Source organism: Bos javanicus, chromosome 24, assembly GCF_032452875.1.
Source record: "Bos javanicus breed banteng chromosome 24, ARS-OSU_banteng_1.0, whole genome shotgun sequence".
In the NCBI taxonomy this organism is placed as follows: domain Eukaryota; kingdom Metazoa; phylum Chordata; class Mammalia; order Artiodactyla; family Bovidae; genus Bos; species Bos javanicus.
The window spans coordinates 22,401,962-22,423,878 of record NC_083891.1 but is presented as its reverse complement, the minus strand read 5'-3'; the positions used below and the strand labels follow the sequence as shown (position 1 = coordinate 22,423,878).

Genomic DNA, 21,917 nt, shown 5'->3' with positions numbered 1-21,917 from the left:
AAAGTTTAAAAATAAAATAAAATTTAAAAAAAGAAAAGAAATATACCACGACAAAAAAAAAAAAAAGATCAGGATTCGTGGGTATATATATAAAACAACGTGAGAGATTACAGAATGAGGTTCACATCTGAACCTAGACAACAATGTCTATTAACTACTTTTCATGAAAATTTTTCTCTTAATAAATAAAAACTACACCATAAAATTTGTAAAAAAAAAAAAAACAGAAAGTAAATTGTCCCTGAGCCGTCCATTGTGCCAAAGCTGATGACTGGCGTAGAAACATGAAAAAGACACAGCTCCCTTTCCTAGGAGAGTCCATATCTAAAAAGAGAAGTTAGCCATGTAAACACAGTATTATGAAATATGAGCTAAACATGGGCAGTAAGCAAGGCCGTGGAAGCAGCAGGGTGGCAATGCAAGGCCTGAGGGACAAAGCAGTCGCTGGCGGGAGCTCAGAGCCCTGTGGTGGGTGGGAGGAACCACAGCTGAAATGAGGTGAAGCCCCAGTCACTCAGGACTCCTCCTGTCAGCCTTCCTTAAAGTACTGGGAAGAAAGCGAAGGTGATTCCTTCAATCTTAATTATGTAACCATTGGTTTGGGGGAGGGAGATCCCTGGATTGCTCAGAGTTGATATTGTGCCAACCCCCTATCTTAATATAGAGCCCCCAGATACGGTTTGCGTAATTCTAGTAGGCTCCACCAACCTAGATCCAAATCTATGAGCATTTTAAATAGAACTGAAATCTAATCTGTTTAAATAACGGATAAACACAGGGTCTTGATGAAAAGAAAATGAAGAATGTTACCTCCCATCTCTGAGCTGTAATTAGGAGTTTCCCCTAGGAAAATACTTTGAGACTAGCCCTTCGTAGACTAATGTAGTATTTCTCAGCATCTGTTTTACTGAATCATTTCATGTATTTTTAAAAATATTTTAAAAGATGCTGTGAGATTAATGCTGCATTTCCTATTGAGTTAGTAACTGACATTTCAAAGTATTTGGTCGGCAGAAGTAGTAGATAATCATCAGTCTTTCAAGGGATTAACGGCATCTTAAAAATGCATATAGGTATTTCATTAGTTGGTTTACATTTTCTGGGAGCTCTTTTTTTCTTGCATCTTTTTACTCGTTTTTCTTTTTCTTTTCTCCTTGTCCACGAAGTTGAGTCAGCAACAGAAAGATATTCAAATTAGACTTGTCATACAGGAAAAAAAAAATCTGACTTTGTCAGGGTGGGTGGAGGGGGAAAAAGCAACTTTTTGTCAGTCTTTTGTATTTCAGCAGCTGGATTCATCGCTGCCATGGTAACGGACCACATGATGAGGTGTATTAGATTGCTGTGCGTTGAGCACAAGGGGAAGAATGAACACAGCGTTTTATTGAAGTTGAAGGTTACTTAGGAGTTTCTTCTGTGGAAGTGTGTAAGGTCAAATACTATAGCTTTCAGCATATGTAATACTTTAGAGGAAGAATTAGGGGCATGCTGCTGCATTTAACTACAAAACCAGGTAAGGTTTAATTGAATCTATGAAACTGACCTCTTACTTCTTCTGTTGCAGTGGCAGAACTTGCCGGGTGGAATTTCACTGTCACCCCCGTCCCCACCCCGACATGGACACAGGGCAAATTTCTCCCGTCTCCCCTACCCCAACTCCCCCCACCTCTGATCGCGTCTGTTTTTAATTTGAAAGTTTGGAATGTTGTGAATTTTTATAGTTCTTTGGTAGTGTGAGTGAGCGTGTATGTGCAAGTAAAAGAAAGAAAACTAGAAAGGAAGTAATAAGAATGCAATTAGCGTCTTCAGATCAGTGTAAACCAGAGTAAAGTGTTTCCTTCTTCGAAAATGGTCCACTTTTCTTAGTGGACACCTTATTAGTGGCATTAGCCCAGAGCTGCTTGTCTCTTATACTAACGGAGCCCTAGGACCAAGTTCTCCAGCCTGTTATTCACTATATTTATTCTGTCTGGACTTCTATTCCTCTTTCGTCCTATTACTACCAGCCTCATTCATCATGAAGAGTTCGGTTTTATCTATAATTTTTACATCATATTTTATATCCATTAATATTCTGTTCTTTCAGACACGGTGGTCATATGCACCTTAGAGGATTTAAAAATAGAAGTAAATATATTACAGGGAGTAGAAAATGCACTCTTTACTTAGAGGCTGGTAAAAGCAGAATGTAAACACTTCAGTGTGGCTCCGTGAAGCATCAATTCCCAGAGCATGGGCGCCTCCTCCTTGCGTTGTTTACGTATCATCCAAGCAGCTTGCTTCAAAGAGGGAGGCTTGGATATGTGCGGAGCAAGTTAAAGAATAAAATTTATGATTTGTTTTGATTTCTTGTTTCTGCAGTTGTTTGATGTTTAGCTTTTTCATAAGACATTAAGATTTACTTTCATTTTTTAGTTAAGGGCTAACCTAGCCAACTTATCTCCTCTTAGAACAAAGTTGTCTTGGCAGCTTCAGAGACAAAACCCTGCTAAAACTAGCAGAACCCAGTATTACTCAGGGATATTCACTGGAGTGTTTTCATATAGGAGAGGTTTTAAAAAATACTTTCATAGCTAAAAGCAGTTGATTGCCACTAATTGGTGCTGATTGGGATAAAAGCCAATAAATTATGCCAAGGTTACTCTTATACCACCCTTTCTTTAAAAAGGAACACTTAGATTTTTTAAAATTTGTTTATGTTCTGTGATTTTCATTGCTATTTTCTTTTTTTTTTTTTTCTAAGTCTCTCTAGTTTTCATCCATTCAGGCCATCTTCTAAATTTGAGCAAGAAGTCATAATTATTCAAAACAATTTTTTTGCCATGATTGCAAATAAGGGGAACTATTTCCATGATAACAAATATCAAAAGCATTATAACAGCACATTTGTAACATTTTTACAATGTCCAAGCTTGAATCTGAATTCTTTCTTTCCTTTTTCCCTTAGTTGCTTTGAATACAAAACAAGCTATGAGCATGTCCTCCAAAATATTTTCACAAGCCTCAGTTGTTATTACTTAAAAATAGGAAATTACTAAGAGTTGGTGAAAGATGGTACCTGGTAAAATATTTTAAAGCGTGAAATTCTCAATACTGGCAATATCTGAGATAGAAAGAGGGGGAGAGAGAGAGAGACAGAAAACATAAGAAAAGAAAAATAGACAAAAGATAAAGGTAAAAGTGTGAATGATCTCTTAATCAAGCTTTCTTCTTTCCTTCAGTATAGGTTAAACCTTTATATAAAAAGGAAGAGAGACAATATAGTGGGAATGAGGTGAAATTAGCAAAAAGTACTATCATTCCACTATTCCATGTTTCAAGTCCTTGGTAAGGCATGGATAGTTTCTTTCTATTAACTGAAATGAAAACAAATTCCTCTAATTGGGTATATTTCAGTTCTTCCTGTTTTGGGCTAAGATATCAGCTAGCTTATACATTAGAGCTAGAAGTGTGTAAAAATTACCCATTTTTTGTGATTTTTATACACTTGGCACTAAGCCATGTGTACATGTCCATTTTTAAAGTCATTGGAACTGAGAGGTCCATAAGATGGAAACTTCTTTTAAATATTTACTAAGAATTGTATGTATTTAAGGTATACAACATGATGACTTGATATACATGTATGTAATGAAATGATTACTACAGTCAAGCTAATTAACATATCTTCTGCTCAAATAGTTACCATTTTGTGTGTGTGATGAGAGTTCCTGAAATCTACTCTTTTAGCAAATTTGTGTTACACAATATAGAGAATTATTAACTCTAGTCACCAGGCCATACATTAGATCTCTAGACTAGTTCATCCTATATACGTGCAACTTTGTACCCTTTGACTAACATCTCCTGTTTCCCCCACCCAACAGTGGTTGGTAGCCACCATTCTAATATCTGCTTCCATATATTTACCTTGTTTAGAGTCCACATTATAAGTGAGATCATACAATAGTTTTCCTTCTGGGTCTGGCTTTTTTCATTAGCGTAATGTCTTCTGCATTCATCTGTTTTGTTGCGAATGTCAGGATCTTACTCTTTTTTAAGGCTGAATAGTACTCCTTTATGTATACATCACAATTTCATTTTCCAGTCATCTGTTGACATACATTTGTTTCCATGTCTTGGTTATCACGAATAATGCTACAATGAACATGGGAACACAGATATCTTTTCCATTACTGGTTTACTTTCTTTGGGGTATATTCTCAGAAGAGGGACTGCTGGATCACATGGTAGCTCTATTTTCTGTATTTATAGAAGCCTCCACACTGTTTTTTATAATGGCTGTAGGGAATACTCATATTCTTAAGGAGCAAAATGACTTTTGATGTTCTTGCTTTAAGTTAGAAATTTTGCAGATGTTATGATCATTTGTGTCAACCCATGTTTAAATCATGCTTTACTGTTAATTTTGAATGATTGGGAGCATTTCAACATTTAACCTCTAATTTCTAGAGTTCCCTAGCCTCTCAGACAAATAGCTAATTATCTACAAACATTTACCTCTATTAAAGAGATAGATGTTCAACAGAATCATGATAAAGAAGAATCATATTGACTATTATAGCCTCTTCAATAAAAGTAATGATAATTTTTGGTCCCTAAGACAAAATCTCTGAAATAGATGAAGATAAAGCCAATGAATGATGATTCAATATCAGCTAGATATTCCACTTTTAGGAGTTGCTATATTTAAACCTGTGACTTCATCAAAGTGGGTTTTATAATTGACAACTATGTAATTTTTTTGTATGAAAAGAATTAGACTTTAAAAATATTCTTAAATATTTCAAATTAAAAAAAAGTAATGGTATCACAGTCATGATAATGATAGTGATTATAATGGCAATAATGATTAATTCAGAGAGAAAGATAGACTTCATTAGAAAGCTCTGAGCTATGTAGTCAAAGGCCAATGTTTTTAGAAAGAAATGGAAAATTTCTAGTAAGTGGTATGATTTTCAGATATTTCCTCCCAACTTTCATTAATTCCATTAATCGCATTTACAAATCACTAACAATAAATGTGCCTGTTATGGTCTTCTCAGAGCTTATTATAAAGGATGTTAACTTTGTTCAACAAGCAATAGATGTTTTCATCAGTAATGATTAAACTCCCCAAAAATTATACAGTGTGTGGGCCAGTATCTGATAGGAAAAGAGTAAATGCATTGCTAGGAACAGACAATTTGTTACATTTTTGGTATATAAATAGGTACAATCAGCTAGTTTCACTTTCATGATAATATTACCTTGATACATTTTAGAGTGATATTATTGTTATATAATTCCCCTCTACCTGGTATTTACATGATAAAATGTTCACTATTGGCATCATTTTAATATTTTACTTATATTTTAAATTTTTAAATTATTTATTTAAATAACAATGGTATTTTACATCTAAAACTTACTAATTTGGGTTTGTTTGGGGAAAAATTGTACTCCGAAGAAGCACTTTCTTCTATGTACCCTCATATGAAAAAAAAAATAGCAGATAAATTGATGATTCCAGTATAAAACATGGCTGCATCAAAGAAGCGAAAGAAAATATGGAACTTGAGATAGCACAATATGCCTTCAAAGGCAGAAATCATAAAGAAATGGTTGTATAGAAACTTATTACTTCTGGAAAATACTATAAACAAAATTAAAAGATAAAAAGCAAACTAGAATCAATATTTGCAGCACACATGAAAGAAAAGAAGATGAGCATTTGTAATATATAATAAGGTCTCATAAATTAATAAGAAAGAGAACAGCACTTATTTTATTACTTTATTTTCAGTGCAGTTTTAGTTTTGCAACAGGTTTAAACAGGAGGTACGGAGATATCCCATTCACTTCCCATCCCTACGTCTGCATTAGCTCCCTCATTATCAACACTGAACAAGAGAATGGTACAAACTTTTTTTTATCAAAGATCAACCTACATTGACACATAATAATCACCCAAAGTTCATAGTTTACCTTAGGATTTACTTTTGGTGAATTCTAGGATTCTATGGGTTTGGACAAAGGTATAATGATAAATATATATATATATTTCCATTGTTATAATATCATACAGGATATTTCACTGCCCTAAATATCCTCTGTGTTCTGTCCATGGGGTCGCAAAGAGTCGGACACAACCGAGCGACTTCACTTCCACTTTCACTTTCTGCCTGTTTATCTCTTCTTTCCCTCCACACACACCCCTCCTCACTCCCACTTTATCTTGGAAACCATTGAACTTTTTATTGTTCCATAATTTTGCCTTTTCCAGAATATCATTTAGTTAGAATCATACAGTATATAGCTTTTTCAGATTGGTTTCTTTCACTTCCTATATGCATTTAAGTTTCCTCCATGTCTTTTCATGTCTTGATAGCTCATTTCTTTTTAGCACTGAGTAACATTACATTTGTTTGGATGTACCACAGTTTATTTATCCATTCACCTACTAAAGGACATTTTGGTTGCTTCCAAGTTTCGACAATTACAAATAAAGCTTCTCTAAACATTTATGTGCAGGGTTTTGTGTGGACAGAAGTTTTCAGCTTTTTTTTGGGTGAATAACAAGGAGTGCAATTACTGGAACATATGCTAAGAGTATGTTTCGTTTTGTGAGAAACCACTTTCAAAGTAACTTTACCATCTTGAATTACTACGAACAAGAAATGAGGAGTCCTGTTGTTCCTCATCACCAGCATTTGGTGTTCTCAGGGTTCTGTCTCTGGCCATTCTATTCGATGTGTGGTGGTATCTCATTATTGTTTTAATTTGTATTTGCCTGATGACATATGATGTGGACATTTTCCATATGCCTGTTTGCCATCTGTATATCTTTTTTGGTGAGATGTCCGTTTAGGTCATTAGGTGTATTTTGCATAGCAATCCTTTATCAGATGTGTCTTTTGCAAATATTGTCTTTCAGTATCTGGCTTGTCTTCTAGTTCTTTTGATATTGTCTTTCACAGAGCAACATTTTTAATTTTAATGAAGTCCAACATATCAATTATTTCTTTCATGGATCACATCTTTGGTGTTATATTCGCTATTATTTTTTAAATACTTACAAATTAAATAAACTAATATTTTAATCTTTAGCAATTTTTTTTAAAAAAAGAAGCAAAAGGAGGAGAGAGAGTAATAATATCCAATGTTCTGCTACTGAAAGCATAAATTGATACATTGTGGGGGAGGGGGTCAACCTGGAAATGTATAGCAAAGGCTTTAAAAATTGTACCCAACAATTTAAAATATTGTAACAAAATAAACATACATAGAGTTTTTCATTGTTGTGATGTTTGTAAGTGTAGACAAGGATAGTCATTCTGAAAAAAAAAATTTGAGAAACGTGACAGACACACCAGCTTATGTCTGCTCTGATACTTCTAAAGCTGTAAGAAGGCATAAATATGGCTTACCTAGAGCCATATGTGCCCCACTGCTCCAGTTTGTAGTTAGAACATGTATAAGCAGCATGGTGGAGAGAAAGGATCTTGGCTTAAGAATCAGAATGCCTGGGTTCTGCTGTGGACTAGCTGAGATAATCTAAGGGTATGAATATAAGGCATTATTCAAATGCTAGTGTTAGAGTGGGAGAGTTTTTGAATTCCTTTACCCACATATCTGTATCTATCTTCACAACTGATGTTTTGAATTAAAAGTCCCCTATCAAATGGGAGAATGAGGGCACATTTTTATAGTTGCACTCTAAGAAAGTGCCAGATGGTGAAATCTGAAATGGCTTGGCTTTGATAGAAATCAGTATAATATTTTGAATTGAATATACTTCCCAAGCATTATTATTTGAATTTCATTCAAAAGAAAATTCTGCTTATATAAGATTGACAGAGGATAATTGGTATTGACTGTAACCTAGCATTTAGGTATAGTGGAGATAGCAGAAATCTAGAAGAGTGTTATTCAATGGAAACTTCTGTGGTGTTAGAAAGGTTCTGTCTGCACCATCCTGTACAGTAACTGATAGTCACACATGGCTGCTGAGCACTCAAAATAAGACTAGTTTGACTAAGGAACAGTATTTCTAATTTTATTTAATGCTAAGTAATTTAAATTATATAATAGTCACATTTGACAAGTGCTTTCCTATTGGAGAGTGCAGCTCTAAAATTAAGCACAACACATCTGTGAGGCTCTTTATGTAATTATTTAATTTAATGTGAGGATTCATTTCAAGCATATCTGATGAATGAGGGTGACAAAAAGGTGAATTTTCTTTATGAAATTTCAGTCCCATTCAAAGAAATACTAAACTGGGAGATCCTTTGATTCTGGAACCTGTAAGTCCAAAGTTTTCTTTAAAAGTCTTGGTCTGATATGTTCTATAGCCTTGCTCATTTGAGATTTCTAGTGTTCATTCACTTTCTCATTTATAAAAAAAAAGCACTCAGGTTGAATTTATATGTGTCAGTGTAAGAAAAATGCAGTTTCCCCTTATTCTCACAATACTACTGTACTCACAACACTTTTTACAGACTGCAGGTTTGTGTGCATGACACACGATGAGGCCCAACAAACCAAAACATCAGAGTTTGAAGCAAAGAAAGGTTTACTGCAGGACCATGCAAGGAGACTAGGTTTGTGCACAAGGGTTTGTGCTCCCAAAGAAACCCAAGATCCTCAAAGGGTTTCAGCAAAGCACTTTTAAAGTCCAGGGAGGGATGAGTTGATGGTTGCAAACTTCTTGGTGTTGGAATCCTTTGTTCTTGCAACTGTACATGTAGGTCAAGTCACGATATTCCTGTAAACCTACAATAAAACAAATGCTATTCTGTTTTAAACTTTTTATCTCTGTATGAATGGACTTTTAAAGGTCAGCTCCTTGAGAATAGGCTATCCTGTATATTTCAGGCTATCGGCAGCATTATTTTACAAAAGGTACAGAACCAGCTTGACAAGCACAGGTCAACAAAGCACAAAAGCCAAAGGAACAGATCTAATATGGAGGTAGATGTGTAGTTCCCTGTTACAGGCTGATACCAAATGTATGGACTTGCTGCACCAAGCAATTCTGACTGCCTGGAGTCAGTGTCGGGGCCGTCAGGTTAAGGGCTCAGTCTCACAGACTGCTCCCACCTTGACTTCACATGCCAGTTGCAAGTACAGGTTGTCACCTGTGCTTCTGACATACCAGCTACAAATGGGAGGTTCCCACGACCACCTCCTCAGCTCAATCATTTGCTAGTACCACTCAGAGCACTCAGGAAAACACTTACGTTTACCGCTTTATTGTATAATAAAGAATAAGATAAAGGATATAGATGGACAACCAGACAAAGAGATGCATGGGTGAACTCCAAGAGTCCCAAGCACAGGCACATTCTCCTAGCACATGGAGGTGTTAACCACCCCAGACCAAGCCCCATAGTTGGGGGGTTTTTATGGAAGCTTCATCATGTAGACATGCTCAATCATTAACTCAATTTCCAGTTCCTCTCCTGGAGGATTGTTGTTCAGACACTAAGTCGTGTTTGACTCTCTGTGACCCCATGGACCTCAACATGCTAGGCTCCCCCATCCTTCACTACCTCCTGAAGTTTGCTCAAACTCATATCCATTGTGTCAATGATGCCATCTAACCATCTCATCCTCTGTCACCCACTTCTCCTCCTGCCCTCAATCTTTCCCAACATCAGGGTCTTTTCCAATGAGTCAGCTCTTCTCATCAGGTGGCCAAAGTATTGAAGCTTCTGCTTCAGCATCAGTACTTCCAATAATATCCAGGGTTGATTTTCTTTAGGATTAACTGGTTTGATCTCCTTGCAGCCCAAGAGACTCTCAAGAGTCTTCTCCAGCACCACAGTTTGAAAGCATCAATTCTTTGGTGCTCAGCCTTCTTTAATGGTCCAACTCTCACATCCGTACATGCTTACTGGAAAAACCACAGCTTTGACTATACAGACCTTTGTCGGCAAAGTGATATCTCCACTTTTTAATATGCTGTCTAGGTTTGTCATAGCTGTTCTTCCAAGGAGCAAGCGTCTTTTAATATTATGGCTGCAGTCACCATGTGCAGTGATTTTGTAGCCCAAGAAAATAAAACTGTCACTGTTTCCACTTTTCCCCCATCTATTTGCCATGAAGTGATGGGACCGGATGCCATGATCTTCATTTTTTGAATGTTGAGTTTTAAGCCAGCTTTTTCACTCTCCTCTTCTACCCTTATCAAGAGGCTGTTTAGTTCCTCTTTGCTTTCTACCATCACCTGGAGGATAGGAGTGGGGTAAAAGTTTCACGCTTCTAACCTTTCTGGTGACCAGCCTCCACCCCAAAGCTACACAGGAATCCACCAAGCATCACTTCATTAAAGCAAAACTCTGATCACGCAGAAAATTCCAAAGGAGTTAGGAGCTTGATATCAGAACCAGGAACAAAACCATATATTAGAATGAAAGATGCGCCTAGTATTCTTATCACTTAGGAAATTATAAGGATTTTAGGAGCTCCATGCCAGGAACTGAGGGAAGAAACCAGTGTATTTTTTCTATTATTATAAAATCAGACACTGTACTTGACATTGAAAAGATAATGGCTGTCCAGAGTCCCTAGATGTAGAGTTTCCTTGAAATACAGTTAGGAGTCATATGTACAGAACATATATTATGGAGGAGGAGTGAGAAAATACTATGTGAAGATGGAAGCACTAGGATAAACTTTTAAAATAATTTTTTAAATAATATGCCTTAAATAGAAGGTTGGGGGAAGGAGAATTTATAGAGAGAACAGTATAGACAAATCAGAGAGAAGTGAAAATCAGAAATCTCTGGAAATGTAAACTAGTCATGAAGATGTAATGAGACTAGAAGTCAAAGATGTTCAGGGACCAGATCATCATCACAACCACCACCATCACCATCGTTATCACCACATCATCATCAAAATCACAAGAACCATGTACTGGGCATCTAGTGGCCAAGCACTTTTCATGCATTATTTTATTTTTTTTCTTACAATTTATGAAGCAAATACTGTCCTCTTTATTGATGAGAAAAATGCATCACCAGTAAGAGTCAATCTGGGATGCCAGGCCAGAGGCAACCTGTTAGACCATGCTAAGTCTTCACCTCTGCTGAGTGTTATCTCTTCTATGGAATTTAGACTGTTTTGTCCTAAATAATCTGAGAAGCCCTATGTATTTGAGGAAATTCATACGGACAGCAGCATAGAAAATAGACTAGAGGGAAGCTATACTTAATGGATGGAAGTAAATGAAAAAGTTAATGCTATAATCCAGAACAAGGATGAAAGAAATTCTGAGCTGTGGAAGTGTAACTGGAACTTGAAAAGGAGTCTACCTGAGTGATATGTCAGGGGTCTGTCTTTACAGTAAGTCAGGTAGAGAACATCTGACTTATTTCTTAAGCCTCCCTGAAAAGTCTCAGTTCCTCTCTGCAACATTATATCAAGATTATTGTGGCCAAGGAAACAGCTTATTTTATAATACGCAAGTTTTCCTAACAAGGTTAACCTGCATAAATCATCCTGTTGGAAGCAAGTGTCGCTACATCATCTATGTTTTCGCAATATGGGATTCATCACGGTATAAGATAACTAAGGTGGGAGCTTCATATTCATGAAATTTTTTCTTTCATTAAAATCTTTTTGTTCTTGATATTAACAAATAGTGATTTTTTTTTCTTTCCAACATCCAAGAATTTTTTAAATACATAATTAAAGCTTATTTGGAAAGGTTAAAGCCAGTTCCTTTTATCACTGTGAAAGGAGGCTTCCACTTGAATCTCTGATTTGGGTACACTATTATTCTCCTGCCTTTGCCCCGTTTGGGTGGATTTGTTTTCTCCTGGCAGTGTATCCAGGTTCATCTTCGGGTGAAAGTAGAAGCTGGTAATTCTGGCATCAGAGACTCCACATTTTTTGAGAAGTTATTTTTAATTTCTTCCAAAGCCTTATGACTCTGGGAAAATGCAGGAAAAGAAGGCGGAGGAGATGGAGTGTTGTCTTGACAACAAAGAGGCCGGAGGAGGAGAGGGTATTGCTGAAAGGAATGCACAGTAACCTGGCTGTAAGGAGCACTTTGGCAATAACTGCCAGCCAAAGGGGTTGAGGAGGGAACAGTCATTTGACCGTGTAATTCTTTTCAGTAGGTTGGAGTACAGTGGGAAACCCCAACATACAAGAAGACACAAAAGAGCACATTATATGAGAGTTCTGTGAATTCTGATATAATAGAATACTTTCTAAGTACCAGATACTGTTCTAAATGCTTTTTGTTTAACTCATTTAATTTTTAAGTTAATTAATCCTCATTTAGAAAATAATACGGGGCACATAGAAATCACCGAATATGTATGTAAGTACTTATTACCCTTCTTTTAATCCTCACAACAACCCCATGAGTCAGGCACTATAATCGTCTTTATTTTACAGACGAAGAAATTAAGTCCAGGGAGGTTAAGTAATCTCCCCAAGGGCGTACAGTTAATGAGAGAGAGTGCTGTAGTTAGTTGGATTCAACCACCATGTCATCTTCCCTTAATCTATGTAAAATCCCTCACATGTAAAGAGATAATACTTGTAAAGTGCTTACGAAGTATCTGACATATAAATTCCTAAAAACGCTGGCAATTATTATTATGTAATAAAGTTTAGAAGATGTTCTACTATTTATGTTTTTCTACACAACACCGCTCAGAAATGGTAAGATTTTTAGGGTAGGTTTGGATTTTTCTTATGTAGATTTGAATAAAGCTTTGATTATGAGCATGCCCATTATAAATTGGAGGACTCTTCTTTCCACCCAAATACTACCTATCAGTTGGACTGGCACAGTTGAAGTTTTCACCTTAAAGAATGTGCTCCATAGAGATGCTCCACATATACATCTATGTAGCTCTGACCTTTTGACAGAGAGTGATTGCAACTAATGGTATTAATGAGCACAAGTGAAACCCTCTTCCACGCTTGGTATTTGAAAATATATCAATTTGTTCATTGCCATCTTGTCAGGCCATCTGACATTTGCATAACCTAAGGGAACTAGTGAGAGGTTGACAATCAGACCAGAGGCTGGAAAGGAGTCACCACAGGGGATGGATTGCTAACAGAACCCTCAAGGTCACAGGGCAGTTCTGGGCAGAACCCAACCAGGCCCTCGAACAAAGTAAGGTGCAGGCTTGGGTTCTGACCTCTTTTCCCTTTGTTGTTGTTTGGTCACTAAGTCGTGTCTGACTCTTTGCGACCCCATGGACTGCAGCCTGCCAGGCTTCCCTGTCCTTCGCTGTCTCCCAGAGTTTGCTCAGACTCACGTCCATTGAGTCCATGATGCTATCTAACCAGCTCATCCTCTCTTTTGCCTATAACCATGTGATCCTTTCCAGTAAATTGGATGAGAGTGGGAAGCTCAAACGTGCAAGGAGACACAAAGGAGCACATTATAGGAGAGTTCTGTGAGTTCTCTGATATAATAAAATAAAATACCTTCTAAGGACTGAATACTGTCAATGCTTTTTGTGTAACTAATTTATGCTAATAAATCCTCATTCAGAGAACAATACCTAGCACATGGGTTATTTGGGGGTAGGTGGATGGTCATCCTTGTCGTGGTCCATGCAAGGGTTGGAAAAGAATTTCCAGACATCAGACAGAACGAGAGGGAAATAAAGTTTATTGAGTGGGAGATGGTTTTAAAAGAGCAGGCCAGCTCAGAGGAGAGCCAACATCGAATGGGGGTCCTTGGTCCATTCTTATACCCAGGGTACAAGGAGCAGGATAAGGGTCTTGCAGGTCATTTGCTGATTGGATGAGGCACGTATATTGGGTTGGGGAAAAATAATGCAACTACTTTCTCCCTGTATGGAGCAGGAGGAAAGACAGGGTTTACTGCTCAGGAAGACCTAAAATTTGTTAATGGTTATAACATGAGGGAGGGAAGGATGAGAAGGGCCTAGGTTTTTCCAATCTGCATTTCAAAGCCCTCCTTGGTTGTTGGTGGTGTTGCTTTTTTCTTTCTGTTCTTTCATCCTTGGAACACGACAAACCTTTGTATAGAAAGAATTTTATAGAAAATTAAGTGATATGAAATCTAACTGAAGTAAGAATGTCAACAGATGAAGAATTACAGATACTTACATATCATAGCATTCTTTGGACAGCAAGGACATCAAACCAGTCCATCCTAAAGGAAATCAACCCAGAGTATTCATTGGAAGGGCTGATGCTGAAGCTGAAGCTCCAATACTTTGATCACCTGATGCAAAGAGCCAACTCATTGGAAAAGACCCTGATGCTGAGAAAGATTGAGGGCAGGGGGAGAGGCGGGTGACAGAGGATGAGATGGTTGGATGACATCATCAACTCAACGGACATAAGTTTGAGCAAACTCAGAAATGGTGAAGGACAGGGAAGCCTGGGGGCTGCAGTCCATGGGGTCACAAAGAGTCAGACATGACTGAACAATGAACAACAGCAACATATCCTGGACGTTGGCAGTGCAGGAACAACAGCCCTGTTGTGCTGGAACTCCTGGAGAGAATGATGCTGCTTTGCCTGGGTGCATGAGAAATGAGCAGCAGACAAGGCAAAGGAGGTTTAAAGATATTGCTCAGGACAGCAGCCATGGAAGATTCTAGATGGATACAGAACACAGCAGAAGAGAGAGGGCAAGGTGAAGCCTTGAGCTAAATGACCAGCAGTTGCCTTGTCTTTGTGACCTCAGAGTGTTGGTTCTGATGATGACACTGGGCAAGTGTGGCAGGCTGCTGACCCCAATAAGAGGACAACACAAGAGACCAGCAGACCTTCCACCACTCAGCTATTAGGGAAGGAAGGTCTGTGGGGATGAGGTGGGGAAATCTCTCCCTCTGGATGTTCGTCTTCTGCTTTGACAACCCCATCCCTATTGACTGCCTCTCCATGAGCTTAAAAGACAAGAGTTTCTTCCAACTATTAAGGAGTGTGCCAGTAACGTTAGTGATCCACAGGGTCTCCACCGCAATCTCTGTGAAGGTTACATGTAGTTTGTCATCGAGAGGTAACAGGCTCTTATTAATCATAATAACTAACATTTTGTATTGTGATTTACACTTTGCAACATATTTTGATTATATAGTATTTCAATCTCCCAACAATCCTGCACTGAAGATGACCCCATCGTTTCTTTTTTAAGGAGAAAAATCAAGCTCAGTGTGTGTCTCGGAGGCACTGAGCTAGCAAGCAAAACAGATTTTTTAAAAAAATTTTAATTGAATTATGGTTCATTTACAATGTTTTATTAGTTTCAAGTGTACGGCAAAGGGATTCACTTATACACATGCATATATATATATATATATATATATATATATATATATATACTTTTTCAGATTCTTTTCCATTCATTATATGTTATTATAAAATATTGAATATAATTCCCTGTGCTATACAGTCAGTCCTTGTTGTCTATTGTGGTGTCTGTCTGTTAATCCCAGACTCCTAATTTATCCCTCCCTCTTCCCCTTTGGTAACCATAAAATAGTTTTCTGTGTCCGTGAGTCTCTTTCTGTTTTTTAAATAAGTTCATTTGTATTATTTTTTTACATTCCACATATAAATGATTTCATATGGTATTTGTCTTTATCTGATTTACCTTGCTTAGTGTGGTAATTTCTAGGTCCATCCATGTTGCTGCAAATTGCATTATTTATTCTTTTTTATGACTGAGTAATACACACACACACACACACATATATATATACACACACACACACATATATATACACACACACACACACACACATATATATATATATATATATTATATCACATGGGCTTCCCTGGTGGCTCAGTTGGTAAAGAATCCTCCTGCAATGCAGGTGACCCAGGTTCGATCCCTGGGTCAGGAAGATCCCCCGGAGAAGGGAATGGCCCCTCACTCCAGTATCCTTGTCTGGAGAATCCCATGGACAGAGGAGCCTGATGGGCTACAGTCCATGAGGTCTCGAAGTGTTGGACATGACTGAATGACTAAGCTCACACACACACATGCACATATATCACATCTTTATCCATTCATCAGTGGATATACAGGTTAGTCTGTCTTGGCTACTGTATAATAAGTAGTGCTTCTAGGAACATTAGGGTGCATGTATCTTTTTTGAATTAGAGTTTTTGTCTTTTCTTGATACATGCCCAGGAGTGGGATTGCTGGGTCATATGGTAACTCTTATTCAATTAAAAAAAAAATCTCCATGTTGTTCTCTGTAGTGGTTATATCAATTTACATTCCCACCAATAATGTAGCGGGTGGAGGGGGGGTTCCCTTTCCTCCACACCATCTGAGCATTTATTATTTGCAGACTTTTTGATGATGGCCATTCTGACCAATATGAGATGATACCTCATTATAGTTTTGATTTGCATTTCTCTAATATTTAGCGATGTTGAGCATCTTTTCATGTGCAAAAATAGCATAAATCTTACTTTACTGATTTAGTAACACGTGTTGCTTCGCTCAAAACCCCCTCTCATCTTGAAAAGTAAAAATTGCCTCAGCTATTTGCCTTTAGAGACTTGCTATTATAAATGAGTTCTTGGCTTCGTTCAGATTATTCAGGTTAAATCCTCTTTTTCGTCAATACTTTCAAGTTTATGTACACAGTAGGTATTTAATAAGCGTTAACCGCCTGATTGATGTTTCTTGGTACACTCCTCAAAAGTAATCATTCTGATTCTCACACATCTGATGAAAAGATTGTTTGGGAATGGTAGAGAATAGTGAGCAATTAGAATTCCCAATATAGGAAACTAAGGTGGAAAAAATATATAAAGCAATTCTTTTAAATTTAGGGAAGTGATCTAACTTCTAACATCTAAATGAAATTTTTAAAATTTATTTTGTTTTAACTGAAGAGCTTTAAAATAACTCAAATGGCTCAAACCAAAAGGCAGTAGGGCAGAAACTTTATGCCTATGTAAAACCAATAGAAGAAAATTATTATGCGAGCCTTACACTACTCTTGCTCATATTCATACAACAGCCAAAGAACTTACAATTTTATCTTCCCAATGGGATGTCCTGCTGTATTCCTAGATGTGTCTTTTGTCTTCACATTACTCCCCATCTATCTTTACAGTCCTCCTTTACCCACCATTGCCCATGAGTTTAACTGTCTCTCTCGTCTGCCGGAGGTATCAGAAATACAGTTTCCCTGGCTGATTCTCTGCAAACTAATGATTGAAGTCTGGGCAGGAGAAATGAAGCCAGAGTATATGCTTATCAGCAACAGTTTTTTTCCGATTTGGCTAAACTGAGGTTTAAATCGTGGCTATTTGGGCTTCCTTCTTGTATTTTTCCTTAAAATGTAAAAAAAAGCCATTTTGAATTGCAACATTTATTACCTTTGGTGTTTAAAATTGTATTAAAATAATGCTTTGGGTTTATATGTTCTCTTCTGACAGTAATGCTAGGATCTGAGACTCTTGTTTAGGATTAGGGTGAGACAAGAAAAGAATATTAAAATGAAAGACAGCTTTTCTTACCACCTATTAAATATATTATAAAGGTATAATTATGATTAACTTGAACTATAATTAAAGAGGATGTTGATAGAGATATAACCCTGGAGTATAAATAACTACTAACATATGCAATAATATATGCTAGATGAGGCAGCAATAGTAATAGAGGACATGATGATTATTATGCAGTAAACCATATGGAGAAGGAAAAGGTCTTCATTTATTCTGCAAAATAAATTCCAACTAGATTAGATTTAAATAATTATAATAAATCAAATTAAAAAAATTACAAGAAAATATTATAGATAATTAAAGAGAGCTTTATTGAACTAAAATTGACAATAAACTACACTGTTCAAAGGGTACAAATTAAGTTTTGAAATAATGTTTATATCTTTTAAACCATCTCTAGAAATCAAGATGTAACATTTTTGTCATTCCCGACAATCTATTCATCACCTCTTGGTAATGCCACCCTTCCAGCCCTCTCTCGTTTTTAAGCAACCGCAAATCTGCTTTTGGTCATTAGAGATTAGTTTGCATTCTTTAGAATTTTATATATGGAATCATACAGTGCATGCTATTTTCATCTGGTTTCCTTCACTCACCATAATTATTTTCAGATTCAACCATGTTGTTGAATGTACCAATAAGGTGTTCACTTTTATTGCTTTGTTTATTTATTGTTTATCCATTAGTCTGTTATGGACCTTGCGGTTGTTTCCAGATTTTTTTAAAGTATACTTGATTTACAGTATTAGTTTCACAGGTACAACAACAATAGTGATTCAATGTTTTTATATAGTGGATTATACTCCACATAAAGTTATAAAATCGGAGAAGGCAATGGCACCCCACTCCAGTACTCTTGCCTGGAAAATCCCGTGGATGGAGGAGCCTGGTGGGCTACAGTCCATGGGGTTGCTAAGAGTTGGACACGACTGAGCAACTTCACTTTCACTTTTCACTTTCCTGCATTGGAGAAGGAAATGGCAACCCACTCCAGTGTTCTTGCCTAGAGAATCCCAGGCACGGGGGAGCCTGGTGGGCTGCCGTCTATGGGGTTGCTAAGAGTCGGACATGACTGAGCAACTTCACTTTCACTTTTCACTTTCACGCATTGGAGAAGGAAATGGCAACCCACTCCAGTGTTCTTGCCTGGAGAATCCCAGGCACGGGGGAGCCTGGTGGGCTGCCGTCTATGGGGTCGCACAGAGTCGGACATGACTGAAGCGACTTAGCAGCAGCAGCAGCAAAGTTATAAAATACTGGCTCTACTCCTTGTGCCATATAAGACATCCTTATATCTCATTTATCTTACACATAGTACTTTGTGCCTCTTGATCCTCTACCCCTATAATGCCCCTCCCCTGTGCCTCTCCCCACTGATAACCACTAGTTTGTTCTCTATATCTGTGAGTCTGTTTCTGTTTTATTTATCCAGTTTTTGATTATTACAAATAAAGCCATTATGAACATTCATGTAAAAACCTTTACATGGATATCTATTTTCTTTCCTTTTGAGTAAGTACCTAGAGGAATATTAAATAATCTGTGAAAGGGATAGGTTTTGTAAGTATAAAAATGAAGGTTCATAATAGAAAAAAGCTATATTGGACAATAGTAACATTTTAAATTTCTGCATATCAAAAAAGTCATTAAAATGACAGATTAAATGACAGTCAAGGAAAATATACAGTTAATGCTCTTCTTCAACATAAGATGCCTTTCAATAGTTAAGCCATAGAAAACTGTATACCTGATGTATTATCAGTCAATCCTCACAACAGTTCTAAGAGATACATGCCATTTTCCCAGTATAAAGTGAAAGTGAAAGTTGCCTAGTCATGTCCAACTCTTTGCTACCCCATGGACTATACAGTCCATGGAATTCTCTAGGCCGGAATACTGGAGTGGGTAGCCTTTCCCTTCTCCAGGGGACCTTCCCAAGCCAGGGATTGAATCCAGGTCTCCCGCATTGCAGGCGGATTCTTTACCAGCTGAGCTCAAGTGAAGCCTGAAAATACTGGAGAATACTTGCACTTTCCCAGTTTAAGGTGGCCCAGAACTTCAGCAATGCTCTATGCTGCCTCCCCATGTAGAAACAGGGCATGTTATGCAGATGGTATAATTGCGGAGCAGACTCTTGAGAGTCCCTTGGACTGCAAGGAGATCCAACCAGTCCATTCTAAAGGAGATCAGTCCTGGGTGTTCTTTGGAAGGAATGATGATAAAGCTGAAACTCCAATATTTTGGCCACCTCATGCGAAGAGTTGACTCATTGGAAAAGACTCTGATGCTGAGAGGGATTGGAGGCAGGAGGAGAAGGGGATGACACAGGATGAGATGGCTAAATGGCATCAACGACTCGATGGACATGAGTCTGAGTGAACCCCGGGAGTTGGTGATGGACAGGGAGGCCCAGCGTGCTGCAATTCATGGGGTCTCAAAGAGTCGGACACGACTGAGCGACTGAACTAAACTGAACTGAACTGAAAGCGTTACTTACTCAGTCTGTCCTACTCTTTGCAGCCCCAATGACTGTAGTGTCTGTCCATGGAATTCTCCAGGCAAGCATACTGGAATAGATGGCCATTCCCTCCTCCAGGGGATCTTCCTGACCCAGGGATCGAACCCAGGTCTCCTGCAATGCAGGTGAATTCTTTACCATCTGAGCCACCAGGGAAGCCCACTATTGTCAGGGAAAGTTCAATGTCCTAATGTAGAAGAGTATATACAAAACATAATAGAAATAATTCATGAAATGGAAATGACTGATATTCATATGTGAGATAATAGGCCAATAACCTTAATCCATAAATAATTTGTGTAAAAACATGTATGAAAACACTAAGACAGAGGTAAAATGGGAAAGAGACATAAATCGATAATTTGCAACCAAATAAAAGTAGAAATATATGAAAAATACTGAACTTCACTTTTAATCAAAGAGATTAAGAATAAGGTAAGGCTGTAACCTGTTTCAAATTAGCAATTTTTTTTTGGATATTTTGTTGTTGGGTTGTTTTTGCTTTATTTTGAAAGTAGTAATATATAATGTTAGTGAAGTTGGAAGCCCTTCTCATGCAATTGCAATTACAATTTGTAATTGGTAGAATTACAAATTAATATAATTATTCTGAAAAAAAAAAGGACAGTATCAGTATCAATGACTTTGAAAATAATTACACCGTTTGATAAAAATTTAATTCTTAAAATCACCTAAGGAAATGATCTAAAATGGATGCAAAGATTTATGTACAGACATCTTTCCTTTTTAGGATTATTTGTAGCAGTGAAAAAATTGGAAACAACCAAATATCCTATAATAGGAAAATGAATAGCTAAAGTCATTCCTTTAGGAATGACTAGGAAAGTCTGTGCAGCTACCAAAGGAGTGTTTATCAAGCTATAGCATAAGCTATTGGTAGGAGTGGAAATTACTACAAATTTTATGGAAAGCAGTTTAATAACATTTTTATATTGACTTCTGAGCATTGACCTAGAAATTCTGCTTTTAGGAGTATTTGAAATGGAAATCCTTTTGCACAAAAATCTATAAACAAAGATATTTATCACATTATGATTTAAAATAATGAAAATTTAAAAAATGAAATGTCCAACAAGTTAAATCTTAATAAATTTAAGAAATTATGTAATCAATTAAATTTTGGTACATCTATATGATGGAAATCATTAAAATGCCTTACAGAAGTGTTTAATAAGAGAGAATATATTTTTTCTAAAATACCACCTACCATCTAATCCTGATATTGAAATTAAAAAGGAAAGAAAGAGAGAGGGAGAGAGGGAGAAAGGAAGGGAGAAAGAAATAAAAAATGTTAGTAATGATTAATCTATGTGTTAAACTTTAATTTTTCTTCTTTCTTCTATTTTCTAAATTTTCTTCAGTGGATATGTACTAATTTTGCAGTCCCGCGAAGAGTCGGACACGACTGAGCAACTTCACTTTCACTTTTCACTTTCATGCATTGGAGAAGGAAATGGCAACCCACTCCAGTATTCTTGCCTGGAGAATCCCAGAGACTGCGGAGCCTGGTGGGCTGCCGTCCATGGGGTCACACAGAGTCGGACACGACTGAAGTGACTTAGCAGCAGCAGCAGGATATAAAATAGGTTATAAAGGCAGAATTTGAAATTGAATGAAAGTGAAAGCAGCTTTGTATAGAAAAGAGGCAAGAAAGATAACAACCAAACAATAGGATGGTTTTTATTTTCTTTTGTGTAATTTTTGCAACATTTCTAAATAGTAAGAATTCAAAGAAAAAATTACGCTGAGAGAGAGGGAGAAGCAAGGCCGTCTCTAATTTGTGAAAAGGAAGGCCAGAGCACAGAAAGGAATCGTAATGGACTCCTCCTACTACAGGAGCAAGAAATCCCAACTACTCCAACCCGATTAAAGGGAGGACTTGGCAGCTGTAAATAAAAGCAGC

The 21,917-nt window shown here is 37.2% G+C and overlaps 1 protein-coding gene across 24 annotated transcripts in view; it reads left to right on the top strand.

Moving 5' to 3' along the window:
• Positions 1-21,917, top strand: part of DTNA (dystrobrevin alpha) — a 453,431-nt gene that overhangs the window by 232,870 nt on the left and 198,644 nt on the right. The window contains exon 1 of one of the 24 annotated variants that reach the window (XM_061399619.1): positions 1,276-1,513. The exons of 20 other annotated variants lie outside the window; for them this stretch is intronic. The gene's annotated coding sequence lies outside the window, so the exon portion shown is untranslated. Of the gene's footprint in view, positions 1-1,275; positions 1,514-21,917 lie in introns of those variants that run through there. 3 more of the 24 variants (XM_061399623.1, XM_061399631.1, XM_061399636.1) reach the window with 3 other exon arrangements.